Raw genomic sequence first — 12,670 nt, forward strand, 5'->3', positions numbered from 1 at the left:
TAGCAACCATTTAGATTATTACTCACCATGTTTATTTATTAAGATGTATTAAAAAAATGTTTTTTAAAGGCAGACAAAAGTTTGGCAATGACATATGACGTCATCGGGTGGGAAAAACCGTGGTATAGGGGGGGGAAACGCAAAGTATTTTTTAATTAATATTTTTGAAATACCCTGGTATAGACGTTCCACGAAGTTCGAACTCACGAAAATCAAGGGAACACTGTACCTGTATTTATATCTAGAGATAGGACAGTTAGTGCTCCTTTCTCTGTTGGAGGGATCCAATCTAACTAGTTTAAAGTTGAGGACTATATAAAGCAAAGAGAGTCCTTGAAATTTCCCATCTAAAATAAGCACCTGAACATCAGATTATGGACATTCATTCTCTTCATCAAGTTTGCCTCCTAAGCTATAATGCATGACATGTAGACGACCCTCGCTTTGCCAAAGACCTTAGAGTACTCATATCCAATGACCTAAGTCCTAAAGCCCACTGTAACAACATTGCCAAAAAAGCATTAAGAGTTGTCAATCTAATCTTACGCAGCTTCTTCTCTGGTAATATTGATCTGCTAACCAGAGCTTACAAAACATTTGTCAGACCAGTTCTTGAATACAGCTCACCTGTATGGAACCCGCATTGCATATCAGACATTAATACAATTGAAAGTGTCCAGAAATATTTCACAAGAAGAGTCCTTCACTCCTCCTCCCGCAACAAAATAACTTACTCCACCAGACTTGAAATTCTGAAATTAGGCAATTTACAACTACGTCGCCTCCCAACTGATCTAACCATAGTTCACAAAATCATATACCAAAATGTCCTTCCTGTTAATGACTACTTCACTTTCAACCATAACAACACATGAGCACGTAACAGATTCAAACTAAATTTAAACTGATCCAAACTAGACTGCAGAAAATACGACTTCAACAATAGAGTGATCAATGCCTGGAATTCATTACCTGACTCTGTTATTTCTTTCCTAAACCACAAAATCTTCAACCCTAGATTGTCTACAGTTGACCTCTCCCCTTTTCTATCAGATCTGTAAGGGGCATGCATAAGTGCACAATTGTGCCCACCATCCCTGTCCTATTGTCTTCTTTTATCATTACTTTCTATGTTTTGTTTATATAAACTACTATCCTATACTTGATTGACATGAATGAATGAATGAATGAATGAAAGAAAGAAAGAAAGAAAGAGATTCATTGTTTTTAAATAAGTCAAAATTCAGACCTAGGTCCAAAAATATTGCCAGTTCCGAAACAAGCTGTTTATACTGGAATACCTTTAATTAGTTTTTCTCTTCAGGAATGGTAAGAAAAATTCCTATCCCGCAATATGAGAAATTGATCACCAGTTAGCTTTTGCTTACAGTTACTGAGCTAAAGTTAGTGCAGCTTGTCACTCAATCTAAGGAAGCAATTATATATTTTTTTCATGGTGCCATGTCACATGTTATTTGACTTTCTTTATACAATAAATGAAACAAGCACCTCATTTTGGTGTTACTCATTAACTCAAACTCTAGAACTTATGTGGATATAGTATCCTGCAGCAAAGATATACAAAAATTTAGAAAGCCCAAATACCTCTTCACAAAACTGTATTTAGCCTCTGTCCAAACTACTCAGCTGGGCAAGTTTAGAAACCGCAAGCTGTATTTAGCAATCTAAATTGGTTATCCTTCAGATTAAGATAATGACATGGTTCAACATCACAACTTGTATACTGTGCCTCAGCCTGCTTTCCTCAAGCTTTCCTCAAGCTTTTCAACCAGCCACTAAAGATACTACAGTGAAATATTTTTTAAACATACTAATGAGTTGTAAGTTTTAATACCAGTTGGTGCATACCATATCATACGTTGACCCCTTATTTCTGCTTTCATTGTAGATTTAAATCTTTCTCTTCTACTCCATTCTGCATCCATTCTTTGCTTTCTCTCTAAATCTCTTTAAATTGTCTGCAACAGTACCATTTTCCAGGAGGGAGGGGAGATTATTTTGGAAGTTTATCCCATGTATCTTTTTCGGTGTCCTTAGCTCCACATTTTTACAATGCAATGTTTTATATTAAGAGTTAGACAAATAACACAATTAGCTAATATGAAATCTATTAATGGGAAAAAAACATTGGAATGTTTTTTCCCTTCCAGTAAGATTAATATTTTAACCACTTATGGAGCCAAATTTGTGTTGCTAAGCAAGGCAGTTTTTAAGGGAGTTTAGTCCCAGTTCACAACCATCCCTGCTGCACTTAATTGGACCACTGCAGTTATTAAGTTAGTAACACAGTTGATAAATGAATCTGGCTTCTCCATTGACTTTGCCTGTCAGACGTTAGCTTGCTGCTAAAAGGCGCTGCATCTTTTCCAATATTGCATGCTGGGTCCTACTTTTACTAAGTCAGATTATTGATCCTTGTAGCCAAAGATATCATATTTTTCAGACTACGGTGGTACCTCTACTTAAGAACGCCTCTACTTAAGAACTTTTCTAGATAAGAACCGGGTGTTCAAGATTTTCCCCCCTCTTCTTAAGAACTATTTTCTACTTAAAAACCCCAGCCCGGAAAAATTTCCCAGGAAATTTGAGAGCGGCACAAAGGCCCGGCCAGTTTCCTGCCATTCCCCCTTAAATCCCAGTCATCTCAGGCTTTTCTGGGCTGCCAGAGGAGCCTTTCGGTGGTGCTTAAGAAGGCTTTGGCAGTCCAGAGCGAACAAAGCATTTTCCTTTCTCTGGGCGCTTGGAGAGGAAATAAACCTCTGCCAGCGCCCAGAGAAAAGAAACGCTCCCTTCGCTCTGGGTAGCGACTGTTCTCTTCCTCTTCTTCCTCCTTCTCCCACCCAAATTCTGAGCTTATATTTCTTTCCTAATGGGTTTGCACACATTATTTGCTTTTACATTGATTTCTATGGGAAAAATTGCTTCTACTTACAAACTTTTCTACTTAAGAACATGGACACGGAACAAATTAAGATCTTAAGCAGAGGTACCACTGTATAAGATGCACTTTCCCACCTACCCATCCCAAAAAAATAGATGGAAATGTCTATGCATCTTATATAGCAAATATGGGCCTGTTTTGCCCAAGCCCTCCATGCGTCCCATTTTTGCCCTCCCCGGCATCCAGAAGCACTCTGTAGGCCAAAACCATGCCCATTTTTGGCCTCTGTGGGTCCCATTTTTGCTTTCGAAAATGGACCTGTTTTTGGCCCGCAGAGTGCTTCTGGATGCTGGGGAGGGCAAAAACAGGACAGACGGAGACCAAAACCTTTTTTTTCTTGTTTTCCTTCTCTAAACCTAGGTGCACCTTATAGTCCAAAAATATGGTATCTTCCATGACAGAGTGTCAGAGAAATGCAGAAGGCATCATTCTCTTTACAGTGTGTTTCTGTAGCTCATAATATTAGAAATTATAGTAGATTAAATTGAAAGGAAGTGGTTTCATTCAAAACCCATGAGCTACATGGCTATAAGTGATGCTCTCCTGCTCCTAACTTGATATTGTTCCACTGCAGCAGGGGTCCTCAAACTTGCCAACTTTAAGACTTGTGGACTTCAACTCCCAGAATTCTCCAGCCACCTGTGCTGGCTGGAGAATTCTGGGAGTTGAAGTCCACAAGTCTTAAAGTTGCCAGTTTGAAGACCTCTGCACTACAGCATGCATTTTCTTCTAACCCTTTCCCTGTCCCAGTCATGCTTCTATTCCTCCTCCCACCCACCCCGTCAAATAAAAATCTAAATCATCATTAATTGAACAATAGGAGTGAGTTTTAAGAGGTGTTCCACAACTAGAAATAATGCAGTTGAGAAGACCGCTCGTGAGCAAACTGGTTATAAATTTTCTTGCTTCTTTTATCAGTTTAAACAGATCTTATTTCTAGAAATAATAAGCAGCTTGTTCAAAGCAGTGTGGTTTTTGAAGCACTGTATTTTGAAAAGCTTAAGGACCTCTTTGACTGCTTTGCTGTAGCTGCAACATTTAACTATGCAGCTATTTTAGAGATTCTGGCACACGATACTATGCCAACATACAACGCTGATACTGTAAATATTGTTTCTATGTTTTTCACTAAACCTGCCCTGCAGGAAAGGTGAGAAAGCTAGTGCTTTTGAGATTATTGGCTGTATTATTAGATTTGTATGCCGCCCCTCTCTGAAGACTCTGGATTTATTCTCTGGATAAATGGAGCTGCATCTTTTAGTTTATTATCCTAAAAAGAACGTACAGTGATCCCTCGAGTATCGCGAGGGTTCCGTTCCAAGACCCCTTGCAATACTCGATTTTTCGCGATGTAGGGTTGCGGAAGTAAAAACACCATCTGCGCATGCGCGCCCCTTTTTTCATGGCCGCGCACGCGCAGATGGTGGAGTTTGCGTGGGCGGGGGGCGGCACCCAGGGAAGGTTCCTTCGGCCGCCGGGCAGCTAATCTGCTCCGCAGCGCGGCAGCAGCGAGGACGCAAAGATGGGGTTTCCCCGTTGCCCACGCAAAGGGGAAACCCCATCTTCGCCTTCTCGCTGCTGCCGTGCTGCGGAGCAGATCAGCTGCCCGGCGGCCGAAGGAACCTTCCCTGGGTGCCGCCCGCCGCCCACGCAAAGGGGAAACCCCAGGATCGGGCGAGCGGCGGGCATCAGCGAGGAGCCGGGGTTTCCCCTTTGCGTGGGCGGCCGGGAAGACCCAGGTTGGGGGTTTGGGGGGGGTTCTGGGAAGCCCCGCATGCCGGCGGCGACCTTTTAAAACAGCCGCGCGGCTTCCCAACTGAGTCCTGAAGCCAAACGCCAAAGGCAAACTTCCGCGTTTGGCGTCAGGACTCAGTTGGGAAGCCGCGCGGCTGTTTTAAAAGGTCGCCGCCGGCATGGGGGGCTTCCCAGCAGCCCCCCAAACTCCCAACCCGGGTTCGGGGGGCTGCTGGGAAGCCCCCCATGCCGGCGGCGACCTTTTAAAACAGCCGCGCCGCTTCCCAGCTGACTCCCGAAGCCAAATGCGGAAGTGGGTTTTTTTAATTAATTTTTTTTTAATCGCGATATAGCCGTTTCGCGAAGATTGAGATCACGAAACTCGAGGGATCACTGTATATGGATAATGGTGAAGGCTGAGTCTCTGAAGTGAAAGTTCTTTGAAGACCAAAGAGAAATGCTAGTTTGTTTCAGTTTCTTTTCCTCCTATAATAAGCAATCCAGTGCCGAAATCTATGGCTAGACATGCCTCCGTGAGAAAGCATAATAACCCTGAGGAACTGAGTTGTTGAAGAGTGATCAGGTTACTCTCTCGTGTGATCAATAGATAGTATGCGACCTATTGCTAAAGTTGTTGCTGTCAGTGCCAGTCAGAATGTGGATCTGATTCCCTGCAGGCTACAAAGGGAAAGAATCCCAGTGACACCCCTCCCCCACCTTTCTTTATTGTGCCTTAGCAACCGACGCACATATGCAAATATATGTATTGCAAGGCATTGTGGGATGAAAATCAGGGTGCAAATCTAAGCTCACAAAGTGCCCCAACACTCTGTGCAAGGAAACTGGGGAGAGGCAGGATGTCAGCTGCGCCTTCCTGAGCTTGCTGGAAATTTTCTGGGGGAGTCACCATGGGGTAGGAGGCAGAGGCAAAAAGGGGCAAGGAGGCAGATGCACACCCCCAACTCATACTTACCTGGCAGGGGAGACACCATGATCATGAAGGTGGTTTTCCCAGAGTGAGGCTCATCCATTGCACTCCGGGTGTGCTGACCTCTGCGATTTCCCCAAATGCGGGAAACTCGACTGCATAATTTGTGGTAGTGGGGGACTGCGTTCGCGCTTTCCCCTGATCTTGCTGGTTCAAAAAACAGAAAAGTTGTATTTATAATTTCTTGTGTATTGGGTGGCAGCAATATCATACTTGGGACTTGGAGAGGCTCACAACAATAATAAAACTGTACAATGTGACAAATCTAATGTTTAAAAGAAAACACATTAAAAACCCAACATTTAAAAACCATGCAACACAAGCATACCATACATAAAACTATATAAGCCTGGGGGAGATGTCTCAATTCTGCCATGCCTGGCGAAATAGGTGGGTCTTAAGCAATTTACGAAAGACAAGGAGGTTAGGGGCAGTTCTAATCTCTGGAGGGAGTTGATTCCAGAGGGCTGGGGCTGCCACAGAGAAGGGTCTTCCCCTGGGGCCCACCAGACGGCATTGTTTAGTCGACGAGACCTGGAAAAGGCCAACTTAGCGGGACCTTATCGGCCGCTGGGATTCGTGCGGCAGAAGACGGTCCCGGAGGTATTCTGGTCCGATGCCATGTAGGGCTTTATAGGTCATTACCAACACTTTGAATTGTGACCGGAAACTGATCAGCAGCCAGTGCAGGCCACAGAGTGTTGGAAAGACGTGGGTGAACCTAGGTAACCCCACAATAGCTCTCACGGCCGCATTCTGCATGATCTGAAGTTTCCGAACACTTTTCAAAGGTAGCCCCATGTAGAGAGTGTTGCAGTAGTCAAAGCTCGAGATGATGAGGGCATAACGACTATGAGCAGTGAGTCCCGGTCCATGTAGGGCCGCAACTGGTGCACCAGGCGAACCTGGGCAAACGCCCCCCCCTCGCCACAGCTGAATGATGCTTCTCTAATGTTAGCTGTGGATCGAGGAGGATGCCCAAGTTGCAGACCCTCTCTGAGGGGGTCAATAATCCCCCCTCCCCGGGTAATGTACGAACAGATGGAATTGTCCTTGGGAGGCAAGACTCACAGCCACTCCGTCTTATCAGGGTTGAGTTTGAGTCTGTTGACAGCCATGCAGACCCTAACAGCCTCCAGGCACCGGCACATCACTTCCACTGCTTCGTTGACTGGACATGGGGTGGAGATGTACAGCTGGGTATCATCAGGCGTACTGATGATACCTCACCCCATGCCCCTGGATGATCTCACCCAGCGGTTTCATGTAGATATTAAATAGCAGGGGGGAGAGGACTGACCCCTGAGGCATCCCACAAGGGAGAAACCTAAAGTTCGACCTCTGACACCCCACTAACATCAACTGTGACCGACTGGAGAGGTAGGAGGAGAACCACTGAAGGAGCCTCCCACTCCCAACCCCTCCGGGGGGGGAAGAGGATACCATGGTCGATGGTATTGAAAGCCGCTGAGAGGTCAAGCAGCACCAGGACAGAGGAAAACCCCTGTCCTGGGCCCACCAAATGCAGCCGCGCGAGCAATCATGGGCCTTCCTAGATACGCCCATGTCTCGTCAACACTCCGCGGCTTGCATTGGCTGCCAATCAGTTTCCGGTCACAATTCAAAGTGTTGGTAATGACTTATAAAGCCCTACATGGCATTGGACCAGAATACCTACAGGACCACCTTCCGCCGCACGAATCCCAGCGGCTAATTAGGTCCCACAGAGTTGGCCTTCTACAGGTCCCGTCAACTAAACAATGTTGTCTGGCAGGATCTAGGGGAAGAGCCTTCTCTGTGGCGGCCCCAGCCCTCTGGAATCAACTCCCCCCAGAGATTCAAATTGCTCCCACCCTCCTTGCCTTCCGCAAGATGTTGAAGACTGATTTATGCCGCCAGGCATGGGGAGATTAACTTTATCCCCCACCCTTCTGACTTTAGCTTCTAGGAGTGGTGTGATTGTGTAGAATTAATTGTTTTTTTAGTAATAATGGGTTTTTAATTTAGTTTTTTATATTGGATTTGTATTGTATTGTATTATTACTGCTGTTGTGAGCCGCTTCGAGTCCTCGGAGAGGGGTGGCATACAAATCTAATAAATTATTATTATTATTATTATTATTATTATTATTATTATTATTATTATCAGTAGTGGGTTCTAAAGCCTGTTGCTACCAGCTTGCTTGTGACACTTATGCGCACGGGCCAAAGTGTCCTGGACGGGTGGACGGACCCTCCCGTTGCCGGGGCTCCTGGTTTGCAGAACCATACCGAACTGAGAGTAACCCATTGCTGTAACCCACTGCTGTGTCAGGTGCTTTGGAAAATAGGTAAACCCCTCTTCTCTGCAACAGCTCCTCAAGTAGTGGAAGACTGCTTTCACATCATTCCTAGTCATTCTCTTCCTTAGACTAGACCAGTGTTTTTCAACCAGTGTGCCGTGGCACACTAGTGTGCCGCGAAACATGGTCAGGTGTGCCGCGAAGAAGGAAGCTCAGGTTCCGGTCTCGCAACTTTTTGCTGAGAGTGAGAGAGAGAGAGAGAAAGCAAGCAAGAGAGAGAGAAAGAAAGCAAGAGATAGAGAAAGAGTGAGAGAGAGAGAGAAAGCAAGAGAGAGAAAGAAAAGAGAGAAACAGAGAGAAAGCAAGAGAGAGAGAAAGCAAGAGAGAGAGAGAAAGAAAGCAAGAAAGAGGGAGAGAAAAGGAGAGGGAGAGAGAAATGAGCAAAAAGGGGATGAAAAAAGAGAAATGAGAAAATGATTGAGACAGAGAATGAGAGGAAAGAGAGAGAAACAGAAGAGAGAGAAGTGACTCTTGATTTAAAGCATATGATAAAAAGCACCCAAAGAATAAGAGGAAAAAAACCCCTAGCCCTCATTTGTTTTTGGAAATGGTTCAAGAGTGTGTATACACACACAAGGGTGGGGAGGAGACGGATGGAAAAAGAGAGGAGAGTGTCTTAGCGTGTCATTTTGTGTCATTTTGGTTGGTGGTGTGCCCCAGGATTTTAAAATGTAAAAAATGTGCCGCAGCTCAAAAAAGGTTGAAAATCACTGGACTAGACATACTCAGTTACTGCAGCCATTCATCATATGTTTTAGCCTACAGACTCCTAATCATCTTTGTTGCTCTTCTCTGCCCTCTTTCTAGAGTCTCAACATCTTTTTTGTATCATGGTGACCAGAACTGGATGCAATAATCCAAGTATGGTCTCACCAAGGCTGTATACACTTTGCATGGTCTTGAAACTATCCCTTTGCTAATTTAGCCTAGGAGTGCATTGATTTATTTTTTTGGCCAGCTTTTTTTTTGCGAGATTAATTCTCCAGCTGAGTCTTGGGTTTGGTGCATGTATACAGAGATTACTATTCCCCATCACCTTCTCAACATCAGAATTTTGGGAGGAAGAGCAGCATTTTCCTTGAGCAGTAGCATTAATTAAATTGCATAAATTATGAGTTCCAGACCTCTTGGAATGCCTGACACAACATTCTGAGCAGGAAAGTACCTATTTGAAACAAAATCTCTACAGTTGTTGATACTTGTAGATAAAACCCTGTGAATTCTCCAAACATAAAAGACTTATGTTTCTCTTTGAATCTTGTAATACTGTGTTGTAATATAGAGATGCCTAGATGGATTATAAATTGCTTTGCAAGCATTAAATCACCTCATATGAATAAGCAGTGGCCTATCATTTTCTTCCTTAGCTGGAAATTTTCTTAACAAAAGGCCTTGCTTGCTTTGAATGCTTTGAACAAATATTCAGGACCATTAACCCCTTGCTGTTCTCATCTTAAGCTAATTCCAGAACTGAAGGCAGGGCCAATTCTTAAGAAAACAATGCTTATTAGTTAAGTACCTTCTTTTTTGGATGCACCTTTTTCTTCCTTAAAAAAGGCTGAACATTTGGGTGCATCTTTTACAGTGGTACCTCTACCTAAGAACGCCTCTAGTTACAAACTTTTCTAGATAAGAAGATTTGTTCAAGATTTTTTTGCCTCTTCTCAAGAACCATTTTCTACTTACAAATCCAAGCCTCCGAAACTGTAACTGGAAAAGGCAGGGAGAAGTCTCTGTGGGGCCTCTCTAGGAATCACCTGGGAGGAAACAGGGCCAGAAAAGGTGGGGAGAAGCCTCCATGAAGCCTCTCTAGGAATCTCCTGGGAGGAAACAGGGCCTCCACTCTCCCTGTGGTTTCCTCAATTGCATGCATTATTTGCTTTTACATTGATTCCTATGGGAAAAATTGCTTATTCTTACAAACTTTTCTACTTAAGAACCTGGTCACGGAACAAATCAAGTTTGTAAGTAGAGGTACCACTGTACTCTGATTGTAGGTTTTTTTTCCAGTCCTAACTAGGTGCTAACGATCTTCCCAGCTCTTACTGGCTTGCAAGCTCTTTCATTGTTACTCTCTGCGTATAATGTTTTTCCAGCCCTAAGTCTTTGCAGGCTTTTTTCATTACTCTACTTGCTCCAAATGTTTCTTTCCAACCCTAACCAGGTGCTAATGATGTTCCCAGCTCTTACCTGCTTGCAAGCTCTTTCATTGTTACTCTCTCTAAATAAGTTTTTTTAAGCTCTAACCAGGGGATAAAATAATGTGCTAAAGCTGACTAGACTAAGGATGCTAGCCAGATGAATACCTGGTAGGCAGATTTCCCCCCCTATTTTCCTCCCAGAAAACTAAGGTGCATCATATACAGTGATATCTTGTCTTACAAACTTAATTGGTTCTGGGACAAGGTTCTTAAGGTGAAAAGTTTGTAAGACAAAACAATGTTTCCCATAGGAATCAATGGAAAAGCGATTAATGCATGCAAGCCCAAAATTCACCCCTTTTGCCAGCCGAAACGCCAATTTTTGTGCTGCTGGGATTCCCCTGAGGTTCCCCTCCATGGGAAACCCCACCTCCGGAATTCTGTGTTTTTGCAATGCTGCAGGGGAATTCTAATAAATGAACTCATTCTGATATTGTTAGAGTTGGTTTTGGAATTGCTGCTCTTTACTGGAACCTTATCACAAACCCTACCTACCTGTGTTTTTGCGATGCTGCGATTTCACTGAGGCTCCCCTCGCTGGGAAACCCCACCTCTGGACTTCCATTGCCAGCGAAGCACCCATTTTTGCGCTGCTGGGATGCCCCTGCAGCATCACAAAAACACGGAAGTCCGGAGGTGGGGTTTCCCATGGAGGGGAGCCTCAGGGGAATCCAAACAGCGCAAAAATGGGTGCTTTGCTGACAACGGAAGTCCGGAGGCAGGGCATCCCAGCGGCAGCGGTGGGTTTGTAAGGTGAAAATAGTTTCTAAGAAGAGGCAAAAAATCTTAAACCCCGGGTTTGTATCTTGAAAAGTTTGTATGATGAGGCGTTTGTAAGATGAGGTATCACTGTACTCCAAAAAATACAGTAAAAGAGAGAGAGGTTTGCTTTCTGTTTTGCTATCTATTATTTAGGTTGCATACATTTACAGGGAAAATTCCAAAGCTAATTTTGACCCAATGTTAAAATCAATAAGAATTCAACTAGAGTTTTAATTAATTTAAAAAAAAACAAATAAACTACTGTCACTATGAATTATTTTTACTATATGTTTTAATACTGGTAACTTACACATATAGTATAGGGCTATTTTGTTTAGGTTTTTTCTTGCTGTTAGGCTCTGAAAATGCACGTACACTCACACAGAGGAAGAAAACATCCCTATCTATCTGGTTTTAGGCTTCCTTGCTATAAATATTATGTTCTCCTGATAATGAGATTTTTTTTCCTGCTAAGCTAAAAACAGACTTTTGCTCTCACCTGCTGCTTTTATGCTCACAACAGCCCAGGTAACGTACAGATCCAAATCTTTATTGCTGCCCGTTCCTATCATTTGTTATCTTAAAACCAGATTTATATTGGATGATTTTCAAATGGAGAACAAAACGCCACCATACCATTCTATCCACACTGAAGAATAAAACAAAAGTACTAGCTAGCCCATTATCCTGCACATAATCTGTGAATTTTAAAGAGAATGAACTTTGTTAAAAACCTCCCATTTAATGTGGGGAGACAATAATTTGCCTGTTTAATTTTATTGTTGACGCTGTAGTAAGCTATTATTTCCGGTATCTCCCAAGACTTCAGAGTTAGTGGGAGAATGTATTTGTTCGTATATATGTGACTGTAAGAAGACAACTCCTCAGCTACCTTGGCTGAAAGCTGCTTCTATTTTATAGTTGTCATTTGCAACTCCGTGCTGTCATTTCCTGCCCTCTTCCTCTTCAAATTTGCAGCAGAGTCCTTCAGGGTGGCTGCAATTTACAAAGCTAACAATCTCTCCCCACACAGACTTGAACTGCTTCCTGCCCACAGGTTGCACCTGCCACCCAAAGTCTGGTCAGACTAATTCTAAATAAGGACTTAGCTTTGATGCTAAGAGATGCTGGGTTAAGTGGGGGTCAGTGGGCGAGTGAGGAAAACAGAGTTTTTTCTTTTTGTTCCCTGATAAATAAATAGGGTTCTGCAATTAATACAAGTAATTGGATATGAACAGACAAGATATTCAACATTGTTTTGCCCCCAATCTTGATCCCTCCAAATACAGTGTTCCCTCGATTTTCGCGGGGGATGCGTTCCGAGACCGCCCGCGAAAGTGGAATTTCCGCGAAGTAGCGATGCGGAAGTAAATACACTATTTTTGGCTATGAACAGTATCACAAGCCTTCCCTTAACACTTTAAACCCCTAAATTGCAATTTCCCATCCCCTTAGCAACCATTTAGATTATTACTCACTGTGTTTATTTATTAAAGTTTATTTAAAAAAATATTTATTAAAGGGAGACGAAAGTTTGGTGATGACATATGACGTCATCGGGCGGGAAAAACCGTGGTATGGGGGGGAAACTGCAAAGTATTTTTAATTAATATTTTTGAAAAACCGTGTATAGACTTTTCACAAAGTTCGAACCCGTGAAAATCGAGGGAACACTGTATGT

The 12,670-nt window shown here is 43.3% G+C and overlaps 1 protein-coding gene and 1 non-coding gene across 3 annotated transcripts in view; both read left to right on the top strand.

The window, feature by feature from the left end:
• The window catches only part of GALNT6 (polypeptide N-acetylgalactosaminyltransferase 6), a 98,366-nt gene that overhangs the window by 42,717 nt on the left and 42,979 nt on the right, over positions 1-12,670 (top strand). The window lies entirely within an intron of this gene.
• On the top strand, positions 5,662-5,825 carry LOC139163305 (U1 spliceosomal RNA). Its single transcript, XR_011558460.1, has one exon. It is a non-coding gene; the product is annotated as a U1 spliceosomal RNA (small nuclear RNA).

Source organism: Erythrolamprus reginae, chromosome 2 (genome assembly GCF_031021105.1).
Source record: "Erythrolamprus reginae isolate rEryReg1 chromosome 2, rEryReg1.hap1, whole genome shotgun sequence".
In the NCBI taxonomy this organism is placed as follows: Eukaryota; Metazoa; Chordata; class Lepidosauria; order Squamata; family Dipsadidae; genus Erythrolamprus; species Erythrolamprus reginae.